The following is an 11,958-nucleotide window of genomic DNA, read 5'->3' on the forward strand; positions in this document are numbered from 1 at the left end:
TTGTTTTTAATGGTAGCTTATCCTATATGTGTTTGTGATTGTGTTTGTGATGGATATTGTTGGCGATGATTGTATAATGTGTTATACGTGAGTAGATGATATTACAAATATTCCAGAGACATGATATATTTGTGAGATGATGTGGGAAAGATTTGAGTTTTCTTTAAAAGTTCTTTTGGTATAGACTTTTGAGACAATGTAATTGGAAGTTGTTTCTATTACTTGGTTATTTAAATTCCTTTTTAATAATGTAAATTGAATCTTGCTTTTGGAATTATGCAAATTTGATTTGTTTCCGCAAGTTTAAATATTAAGGTTTTTTAAAAATACGATTTTTTGCTATGAGAAAAGTTTAAAATTATCGATTTTTGTAATAACCTGTGACACCTTGAATTTGGGGTGTTACGGTGTGGGAAGTTGTCTAACTTGTCCTTGTTGAGAGACCACTTGTTGGGCGAGCTATTGAGGCTGTTGGGCAAAACTTGATGCTTCTCATGAGAAAATGTTGAGAAATGAAGGTGTAGCCTTTGTTGCTTCCAACCCTTCTTGGATCTTCTTGGCCATACTTCTCGTAGAAGGTCCTTTGGTTGGCCTATTTCATCATTTATTAACACTTTTCTTAATTTTTCTACTATTTTGTTCCTATTTTTCTACATTTTTTCCTTTTAGTTGGCCTACTAACATGAATCCAAAATGGTGGATTTGTTTTACAAATCTATCTAGGTTGAAATGATAATAAGAAAGAAAATTAGGAAATTGTTTAAAATGAAAACATAAATAGATAAGAAGGTGGAGTAGAAATTGATAGACATCACACTTTCAATTATGGAGGAGAAGACTAAGAGTTTACACATATAAGGATGAAGGACCTTTGATAAAAGTCAAGAATATTGAGACAAAACCAGAATAACTTGTAAAACATAATAGCTTTAATTGAATCCCAAGGTTTTTCCCCATCCTCTCTCAAGTCAATTAGCCCTTTGGAACTTTTGTACCATTATCTACTAATGTATAACACATTATATGATCGTCACTGATAATTCCTTTCACAAACACAAACACAAGCACATATGGAGTAAGCTACCGCTAAGACAATCATAACAAAAATATTCATATATACTAATTATATCCACTATAATCAATCACACAATAAGGTACAAACCTTCTGATTATATCAACGATAATTAAACACCCCATACACATAAGTAATTACAACAAGATTCCTAATCCTCAAAACATAACAAATCAAACATATCTTAATACTCAATAATCTATCCTCAATCATCGATTTTCACTAACATCACACAACTAAACTAACAGTCTATACTCATAGTAGAACCTACGCCAATTATAACACCTGATACCATTACTACCAACATAATATTTCCTTGATGCTCTATCATCACCATACTCATCAACAAATGTACCTCCATCATGATTAACCCTATCATGATCACCACCATGCGGGGAAATAATCAGTTACACTCTTGTACCCTAACTCACCAACTGTAGCCACTCCTACACTATAATTTTTAGCCTTCCCTATAGATATGTTTGAGTAATCCTACAATCCAGCTAAGGAGCATACCTTCCTGCCACATAAGGATAAGGAAACCACCATCATCTCAATGTGACGCACTATGTTAATGGTTGGAGGGCACTGAGGAATGAAGGTCGCCACACAGCGAAACACCAGGTCAACTCTTCCCCACCATGATGACGCCATCAATAGGGTCTCTTGCACTAGGTTGACATCAGAAGTCGAATCGTCGCGGAGGCGCCACCGCTACAACACGCATCACACCGCGAGAAGCATGTTTGCGCCATACCTGCAAAAAACCCCAACCAGAGCTGCGAAGGGGAAGAGAAAAAGGAAAACTCTCCTTCCTTACGACGTTGTCCAGAATGAGAAAAAGGGGAAAAATGGAAGAAGAGGGTCCTCTTGCGCGATAAAGGCCTTGCAATTCCACCGCTAGCCGCCATCAAAAGCGAGAACGCCAACTAAGTCGTGCCTCCGTAGCGCCGTCAATTCTCGCCACCATGAGGTCTCTATCTCTGCTCGTAGAACATCCTCAGCCCAAAATTGGGTGGTCCGCGAGAAGGAAAAAAGGAATGCAGCTTGAAGCTTCTGGTTCCTCGCGTTAAAGGGAAAAATGAAAAGACTGAATGAGCAAGTATCTTGTGTGACCCTAAAGCTAGGTTTTTTTATTCAAAAGGAACAAGGTATTTGGGTTCTTTGATACAAGCCTCCCTTATATTGTGGAATAAATAATAATTAAAAAAATACCTGGCTTAGTAAAAAAAGTTGATTTAGACTCTGTTTAGTGATTCAGTTTTTTTTAAAAAAAAAATTGATAATAAAACCCTAATTCTAAGCCACCCTGATTAAAAGAAACCCCAAATCCCCGATTTTGAATTTAGTTAGAATTAAATGGAAACCCTAACTTTTAATTTGTCCTGAGCATTAATAAAAGGAATACTAATTCCAATTAGTTTAAAGTTCAATTTCGTAAAAATCATACTTACATCAAGAGGATAAAAATATAATTTATTTATGCTTATAAAGTCTACTAAAAAAATCAAGAACCAACCAACATATGCATCATCCATGGTATAAGGCATTCAAATTAAATTAACAAATAAGTAAATGCAATAAGACATTCATCATACTCCTAAAGCAAATCCATAATATATCCACTTTCATCATACAATAAAACAATAAAACAAAGGTAAGCTTTATCATACCTTGGTCAATCCTAAGGTTTTATCTATACTTCCAAAACACCACCAATCTTCCTTTACAGTAAGGGTTTTTTGTTTCTCTTTCTCTTTTATCCCAAACGTTTATCTCCTATGTTTTTCCCTTTGATTTTGAGTTTCTAGGATTTCTAAACACCACTCGCCCCTTTGTCTATAGCGTAATATTTATAAATCAACTTAACTATATATTTAATATTTTATCTCTTATTATAATATATATTTTAAACCAACTCTATCTAAATCTTTAATTCCCTTATATCTCATGTTTTCTAGCCTTTTATTTTATTCAATTCAAACTCTTTTACTTCCTACACCCCCTTTTTTAATTTCTTGCACCTAATTAATAAAAGGTAAAAGACCCTTTTGCTCCTAGACAAAAATATAAATAAAATAAAAGAACTAAAGTAACAATTATGTTCTAAAAAAATGTACATTCAAGAACACTAATTTTCAAACCAAAAACTAAAGTCTCAAAACTACTTTACTTTTAAGACCCTTATTTTCCAAGATCTTACAACATGCCTAGACAGAAAGAAAACTAAGAACTAAACAAGCACAAACGTAAATTGAATTAAAAGAATAAAAATGAAACAGAGAAAGGAAGAGGAAACTTACGAATTAAAGACACACCACTTGAAAGGATCCAAGATAAGTGGAAGGAGGATCACCACTTGCTTTTGCGACAAGATAAGATCCAAAATCATATTAAGAGATTGATGTTATCTCAAAGAAGAAATGCAATTTAATGCAAATCGCTCTTATTTTCATCCAATGAAAAGTGTGTGTTACAAAGGAGACCTTAGGTTGCTTATATAAGTTTAGGAGAGGAAAAATGTTAAGTGATCTAACGGATGTGGGACTTGGAGGCCTAAAGTCTGAATATCTCACGCCGAAGGCTGTTTTAGGGCCCATATCACTCAATTTTTCATCATCCTAATGGTATATAAGCTACCTAACCTTCCTAAAGATCAAAACTAAAGTTGTACAAGAGATAACCTGTGTTACAAGCAACTAAGTGAAGACTTATTTATTCTTCTTTTCCTTTTAAGTCCAAACTATGTGAAGTCCCACATTGCTTGCACTTTAAAGGGAAAAAGGATATATAAGCTTCTTAAAAAAGATAAAGTAATAAAGAAAGAAATAATCTATACTATTAAAGGCTAGAATACAAGCCATGAAACTTACACCACTCTTTTTCAAAAAACGCAAAAAGGAGCCAAGAATTGAGATGATTTCCCTTAGTCATGCTTCTTATAATCCTTTTATTCTCTTCATCCTTTTCCCTATTTATGATCACATCAAGAAATCTTAAGGGGTTCCATTAATCTTATCAAAGATTACATAAGTTTAACCCACTCTACTCTTTTTCAACAACGGCATAAAGGAGCCAAGAAAGGAGATGATTTCCCTTAGTCACACTTCTTGTAATGGTTTTATTCTCTTCATTCTTTACCCTATCTATGATCACATAAAGAACTTTTAAGAGGATCCATTAATCTTATCAAAGATTACACGAGTTTAACCCACTCTTTGTTGCAAGTATTATTACAACACTCATAATTCCCCAAGCAGCACTACTACTCCGAGTCTAGCCTTTCCAAGATTTAACCCATACAATTGTTTAGTATGAGTTTTCCTACTCCTTGTTACAAGTATTCTTACACAATTCCTGGTCCCCTAGTCAACTCGATTAGTCTGAGTTTAGCCTCTCCACGATATGTTCCTAAACAACTAATTATCTGGTCCGAGTTTACCCACTCTTTGTTGTGGAGTATTATAACCACTTCTGGTGTACAAGATTACAATATGGAAATAACTCTCTTTAAGAAGATGATTAATCAATACAAAGCATTCCTAAATTCTTGTAATTGCTTTCTCTCTTCCTTTCTGGTTGAAGACGTAAGACGATATAGGCTTAGAACTAATCGTTGATTTTTATTCACTCTCTAGTTTTCTTTTTTCTCTTCTTGCATTTGTGTTAGATGTCGTGAGCACAAAGACAACCTTTAGAGTAGATTTTCAGCAAGGCTTTATTTTCTTCTTTTCTATTTTCTCCTCTGAAAGCTTCCATCGTTGTAGGCTTTGAGATGAAGTAGCAAGATAGATATACGATAATGGCTCTTTTTTCCACTATTGCTCATTACTCTTCTCATTCTCTTTTGCTAGAGCATGCTTCCATTTACTCGTTCAAACTTCATCATATTTCTTAAGTTAAAATGCATCAAACAATAAATGCACTAAGCTAAAGTAGATTAGGTGTTTTAATGATCATTCTTGAACATACTATTATCTTTACTTCTCTCTCTTCCTTTTTCCCTTATTCTCTCTTCTACATTTCTTACTAGCAACTCTCTCTTCTCTTTAGTTGATCTTTTTTATATAGGCTCTCTTAAGAAATGACCATTGGATGCTAAGTTGATTTTAGGAGAGCAGGTAGCCTTTAGGTGGGACGTTAAACTTTAATCTTTTCTATAGAGGTACAATGCTTTATCAGAGTTTGTGTTGAAGAGTAGCTTGTACGGCTTGTCAGAGCAGAAGTATTCAATAGAAACATTTCCATAATTTTCTTTGCTTTTTCTCAACGTCTTTATCCAACGTGTGCAAATATTCGGATTAATCCTTTGTATATTCCAATTCTGCAGAGATAACAAGGACAAAGTATATAAGCAAAGTAGCACTTTACAATACATGCATTAAATGGAATTAAATGTTTTGAATGTTTATAGACGTTAATTTATATGGTTTGTTCAAAACATCTTATCACATGTCTTGTCAGAAATCAATGCATTGTTCAAGTATAACGTTCAAGAAATGTTAGACGATGTATAACATACTACAAGTAGACGACATAAAGCTTTATACACTTATGGATGAAAAACTGTTTTAGATGTAAAGTTTAGAGCAATTTTGGTTGATAGGGGGAGCTTTAACACCTCGTTATATGTTGGTTTTGTATGATGAACAAAAGAGTGGTTTAATGGTTTATTTCACAACAAATGGCATAACAATTGTTTTATCTTTATCTTGTTTGTGCTTGATATATGAATTCATTAATGTTAAATGAATCATGCTTAAAACAGATCAATAAACATGGTATATAATCTGTTAGATTTAACCAGATCACTTAGTAAGCTTAATTGGGGCAAACTGTTTTGTAGTAATCGATTATACAAGATAAGTTAGATAATCTGTTTAAAATGGAAACCGGTTAGACAATTTGCTTAAGTGTCTAAATAATCGATTACATAAGTTTTCTAATCGATTAAATCAGTTTACATTGTCCTATTCTTTGCACTTATAGCTTGATCTGTTATAATGGTCAAATAAATCATTATTTGGCTTATGTGCTTAAATGATCGATTACATGCTCAAGATAATATGTTAAAATAGAAGCAAAATCTTAACAAATTACATAAAAATCCTAATCGATTATAATGCATCAGGATTTGAAAAATCCTTTATATATGTGTCTTGAGACTTGTTTCAAAACAAGAATTCGTTATCATTTTCAAATACTAATATTTTCATTGAGTTTTGCTTACAGGGGCTTTCAAGAAGTGTTCTTGGAGAATGAAAGCTTCTCAGGTTGATTACCCATCAAGATTCTATCAATAAAGTGTGCTAAAGTTGTTCTGATTTGATCTACACTATAGGAGTGTGACTTAGAGATCATGTTCTTCATAGACAATCTTTGTATTGTGTTCCTGTGCAGGGTGGCCAGGGGTTAAGGGTTGTGAGTGCTCTTGTATTGTAAGAGATTGATGATTGTTCATCTCTTGGGTTGCTATATTTATTTTGAGAGGTGAGAGGAGTGCATTGAGATGAGTATCTCTATATTTTTGTATACTCAATCAATTATAGTGGAATACCTTCAACTCAGGTTGTTGAAGGAGGACATGATCTAGGCTTGTGATAGTCGAACCAATATAGATTGTCTTTGTTGATCTTTCTTTACTCTTTCTCTTTTATTGATCCATTATCTTTTGTTTATTGATTTCAAGAAAGCAAAGAACTCATAAATATTTTCAAAAAGATCATTTTAAAATGGTTAATCCAATTGACCCCCCTCTTGGCTTGAGATATAAGGCTTGTCTCAAACCTTTGGAGAAGGTGCATCTACAAATAGACCACCACTATTTACAGGTGAAAATTATCCCTTTTGGAAGATCAAGATGAAAATCTTCTTGGAATCAGTTGAAAAAGGTGGGTGGGATGCCGTTATCAATGGCCCCTTTGAACCAACAAAGGTTAAGAATGGTAGGACAAAGGTTAAATACTTTTCTGAGTGGAATGCTGATGAAAACAAAAGGGCTCATTATGATGTTAGGGCCAAGATGAGGGAAGAAACTCCACACTTCAAGTGAGAGCTCTCCCAAACTCAGAATGGACGAAGCAGAATGGAGGAGTGAAGGATGTTTCTAGTGCACGTCAAGTGTTTGATGAATGGTTCACTGAAGGTTTGGTGAGTGTGTGAGGTTTCTCAAGCTCATAAGGCCTTCCAAAGGGGAAGGAAGCTAGAGGAAGAGGTGCGAAATTAACACTAGAAGTTGTGAACTCTGAGGAAATGACTGGAGAAAACTCAACAGCCACTAGTATAAAAATCGTGTACAACGTCGAATATTTTGGGCTTTTAACGACGAATTCGCAAATGACGTCATATCAGGAGACATTAAATTTATGTTGAATTTAACAAATTCGACGTTAAATTAACTTCGAATTTTGTTAATATACAACGTTAACTTAACATCGAATTTTGTCAATATTCGATGTTAATTAATTTTTTGGTTTTTTTTAATTAATTGTGATTATTTTTTATAACTCTACGAGACCTAAATAGCAAAAAAACAACAAATTTCAGTTTTTGATATTTTATAAAGCATGAACTATGAACGTGTAGTGTAGTATCAACAACAAACAATAATAACCAACAACAAACAAGTTCAATCAAATAACAACAACACACAAGTTCAACTAAACAACAACAACAAACAAGTTCAACAAAAAAACAACAAACAAGTTCAACAATAAGTTCTTCAAAATGAAAACAAAAACGAAAACTAACTTTCAAAAGGTATGTTCGTCGGAATAAAGTTTCGTCACAGTGAGAGAGAAAGCGGAATGCGCTTATGAAGGATAAGAGCACAAAAATAATCAGTTAAAACAAACAAAAATCATACATAAAGTAATTAATTAACATGCATTTGTATCAAACGAAAGAAAGATTACATGTGAAGATTGCCAAACTTCGTTCGAGAAAAGTTTGAGAAGAGAAGAGGGTATCGCGCGCTAAGATAAAGTGAATGAATTTTCAATCTCCCGCTCAAATTTTTATTGAATTCACTAACCTTTTAACGTCGAATTTAAAAGTCATTCGACGTTTTATATCCTTTTACATCGAATTACAATTCTAAACGACGTTTAATAATTTCATTTATTTACAAAAATACCACCGCTCATTTTTAACGTTGGTTATTCAGTGGTGGAACGTTGAACGCGTGACGTTATACGCTGTTTTTGTACTAGTGAGCATTTCATTATCTCATCAAAGTTGCTTTTTACATGGAGATGCACCTCTCTTTTATAGGTGAAGAGAGAGCTCTAAAGCTGATATATCAAGCTCTAAATAATGACAAAGGAAGTGTGTTGAAGACGCAATCTAAGCTTGGGCTGCAAGTCCAATGCCAAACACACTTAAAAACGTGTTTTAAATACAAAAAATCTGGTGCAAAATGGCTGAGCGCGGGCAACAGGTGGCTGAGCGAATTTCCATTCCGGAAGGCAAATCTCCATGTAATTTCCAATCCGGAAGGCAACTGTTCCAATCCGGGAAATGCTTAAATTCTTCTCTTCTTTGCCTCATTTGCTCTCTTTAGCTTGGCAAGCTTCCTTGGATGCATAGGGATGGTTTCCAACCTTTATTTGTGACCTAAAAAACATTAAAAATGTATTTAGTAAAGAGAATCCATCTAAGACTTAAATAAGGAAAGAGCTTTTGTTGAAAGTCTTTATTCACTTCCCTTTCTTAGTCTTAGTCTAAGTTTATACTTCTTTGGATGAGAAATCCCTAAAGGAGTTGTCATCACAAGAACATCCTTTCTTCTGCACTTACCATTGATGAATTTTATAAAATTTCTATGTGTGCACATATAAAGGAAATGTGGGATCTTGTGGAAGTTACTCCTGAAGGCACCGACGAAGTCAAGAGAGCAAGGAAGAATTCTATCATTCAAGAATATGAGATGTTTAGAATGAAGAGTGGTGAAACTATCTATGATGTACAAAAGAGCTTTACTCACATTGTAAACCATCTTCTTACTCTTAGCAAAACATTTGACAAAGAGGAAATAAACATCAAGATCTTGAAGAACTTGAATAGAAGGTTTCAGCCAAAGGTTACTGCCATATCTGAATTAAGAGACTTGACCACAATGAACATGACTACTCTCTTTGGAAAGTTAAGAGAACATGAGTTGGAACTTGGAAGAATGAAGGAGGAAGAAGAAGGAGAACAAAAACACAGCACTGCCCTCAAGACTACAAGCAAGACTACCTCAAGAAGACATCTTGAAGAAGATGATTCAGAAATAGAGAATTCATATCTTGAAGCAATGAATTTCATGGTAAAAAGGTTTTTCAAATTCATGAAATCAAGAAATAAATCCAGTTCTGATTTTGTTGGAAACACAAGATTAAATAGGAGAAAAGGCAAAGCTGCTACTGGCCCAACCTGTTATGAATTGGTAAAGTTAGGCACATCAAACCTGACTGTCTAGTTTTGAAAAAGAAGTAGAAGCTAGATGATAGAAGCAGTCAGGACAGCAGGAAACACAGGCAAAAAAAGGCTTACATAGCCTGTGAAGATAGTACATCAAGCTCTTCATTAAGTGACTCTCATGAAAGCCTTGAAGAGGAAAATCCTATGTTTGATAGCTAGCTCAATCTATTCTGAAAGTAGTGCAAACAACTTTGGAGATGAATTAATAGAGGACAGGTATTACCAATTACTTGAAGCATTTCAAGAATTACATAGTGAGGCATTGAAAATGAAATATGAAGTAAATAGGCTGAAAAGTAAGAAAAGAAACTTAGGTAAGAGAATTGAGAATCTTGTCAAAGAATGAGATAAGGTTCAAGACTGCATGAATTGTCCCACTCAGTTAGAGAGAATTAAATACTTAATTAGTATTTTATCCAAATTCACTCTAGGCAGCTCAAATCCTGAAGCTTTGTTAGGATCCCAAAGAAGTGTGCTTAATAAACAAGGGATAGGATATATAGGCAAAAGCAATAAAACAAATGCTAGAAAATTTACTGATCTTAGCAAACTATCATCTATATTCTGTTTCTACTGCAAAAACATTGGACATTTTTCAAAAGCATGCCATATAAGAATGTTGGTGTTCCTAAGGAAAATTCAATTGGATCCCAAAGGAACCAACACAAGCAACTAACACAAAAGGCCCCAAATTCATTTGGGTACCTGCAACCAAACCATTTAATTGTTTTGCAGGTAACTGAAGTATTTGGAAAGGCACTAACTCAAGGAAAGCACAAAGCTGAAATATAAATCTCATTTCAAGTGCTCATGGCCCCTTCAGATCATTAAATGTGGCAACTAGTTGTAATATTGATAAAACATGCATCATTCATGCTCTACATATTCATTTGGATGTGTGTGATTTATGTTGGTTGCTTGACATGAGAAAATTGTGTGAAAATTCAACTTTGCGTCTTTTAACCGATTACATTAGGAATCTAATCGATTAGACTATTCTTACTGCTTTCTCTATTTTGCTGAAACTGTGTTATGTAGTGGATTGTAATATGTTATGTTAATATGCTAATCGACTAAACCCGCTTCAGTATGGACCTTTCAATTTTCAAATGAGCTTCTCTGTGTTATTAATCAGTTAGGGTAAAACACAAATCAACTAAGTTGTTCTTGCACCTTTTTATCTCCATATCCTTAATCAACCCTAATTTTCTAAAAGGAAATCATCTAGAATCCTCAACCCCCATGGCATCCTCGTCCAAACGCTACAAGAGATCCGCTCAAAAGTTCAGGTCAGCAAGCCCCACAAGTTGGATCAGTAACGAAGACGCACAAAGGAACTTTGAGTGGTTTTAGCGCATTAGAAAGATCGTCTCGCACAAGTTTATGGGTATAAACTTCTTTAGGCAAGAAGGGTTCATTTTCAAGGATTGACTGAAATATCAGGGTCTTGTAAGGTTCGTAGAAATGTTAGGAGATTGGTACTCCGACCTGATAAAGGTTTTCTATGCGAATCTAAGAGTTGAAAATGGAATTTTCTGCTATAGAGTAAAGGGCGTGAACATCAAGCTAGATGAAGGAATCTAGTCAACCATTGCTGGCTTTAAGCCTGATGGACAAAAGTCCCACTTGGGTGTGCCTAATGTGAACAAGCTTGGAATATATAAATCTTGATTGAGAAATCCAGATGAACCCAGAGACTACACATCGTTTAAAGCAAGGAGATTGAGAAGGGATGACAAGTTGTGCGCTTTTGTTATTGCTTGGATTCTATTGCCCAAACGAGGTAACCAGGCTCAAATCACTACTAAATATGTATATCTAATTCATGCTCTCAAGGGAAGGTTACAAACTGATTGGACAACTGTTGTTTGTGATTTAGTAGATTGATGTATATGATGTGGTTTATACTTGATTTTATGTGTTGTTTGCTTAATGTTGCGTTAAAAAACGTTTTGATTTAGAAAACCTCAATTTATACGCAAGATAATCGATTACCACTTATGATAATCGATTATCAATAATCGATTATGACTTGCCATAATCGATTATCACGAGTAATTATGAGATTTTTCAAGCAAGTTTTTTACTGTTGTGCATTCATTAATGCATAATCGATTACCATATCTGGATAATCGATCATTACACGCTAAGCAACTGACAATGGATTTTTGGAGGTATCCTTCAGTGGGATCTCTATACTTTTGATTGGGACTCATTCTAAAATATAACATTCGAAATAAGAGTATTTTGGAAATTCTTATCTATAGTGTGCGATGATAAATGTTCTAGGGTTTGTGTAACTCTTGTGTTGTGGCTTTGAAAACTTGGCGTGTTGGCATAGAGCGAGAACTTTCACTAGGAGTGTGATTGAGGATGAAGATTACATAGATATTTTTTTATTACAATTGGAGACTTAATTTAGT

The sequence above is a fragment of the Vigna angularis genome, chromosome 5, assembly GCF_016808095.1.
Source record: "Vigna angularis cultivar LongXiaoDou No.4 chromosome 5, ASM1680809v1, whole genome shotgun sequence".
Taxonomy (NCBI): Eukaryota; Viridiplantae; Streptophyta; class Magnoliopsida; order Fabales; family Fabaceae; genus Vigna; species Vigna angularis.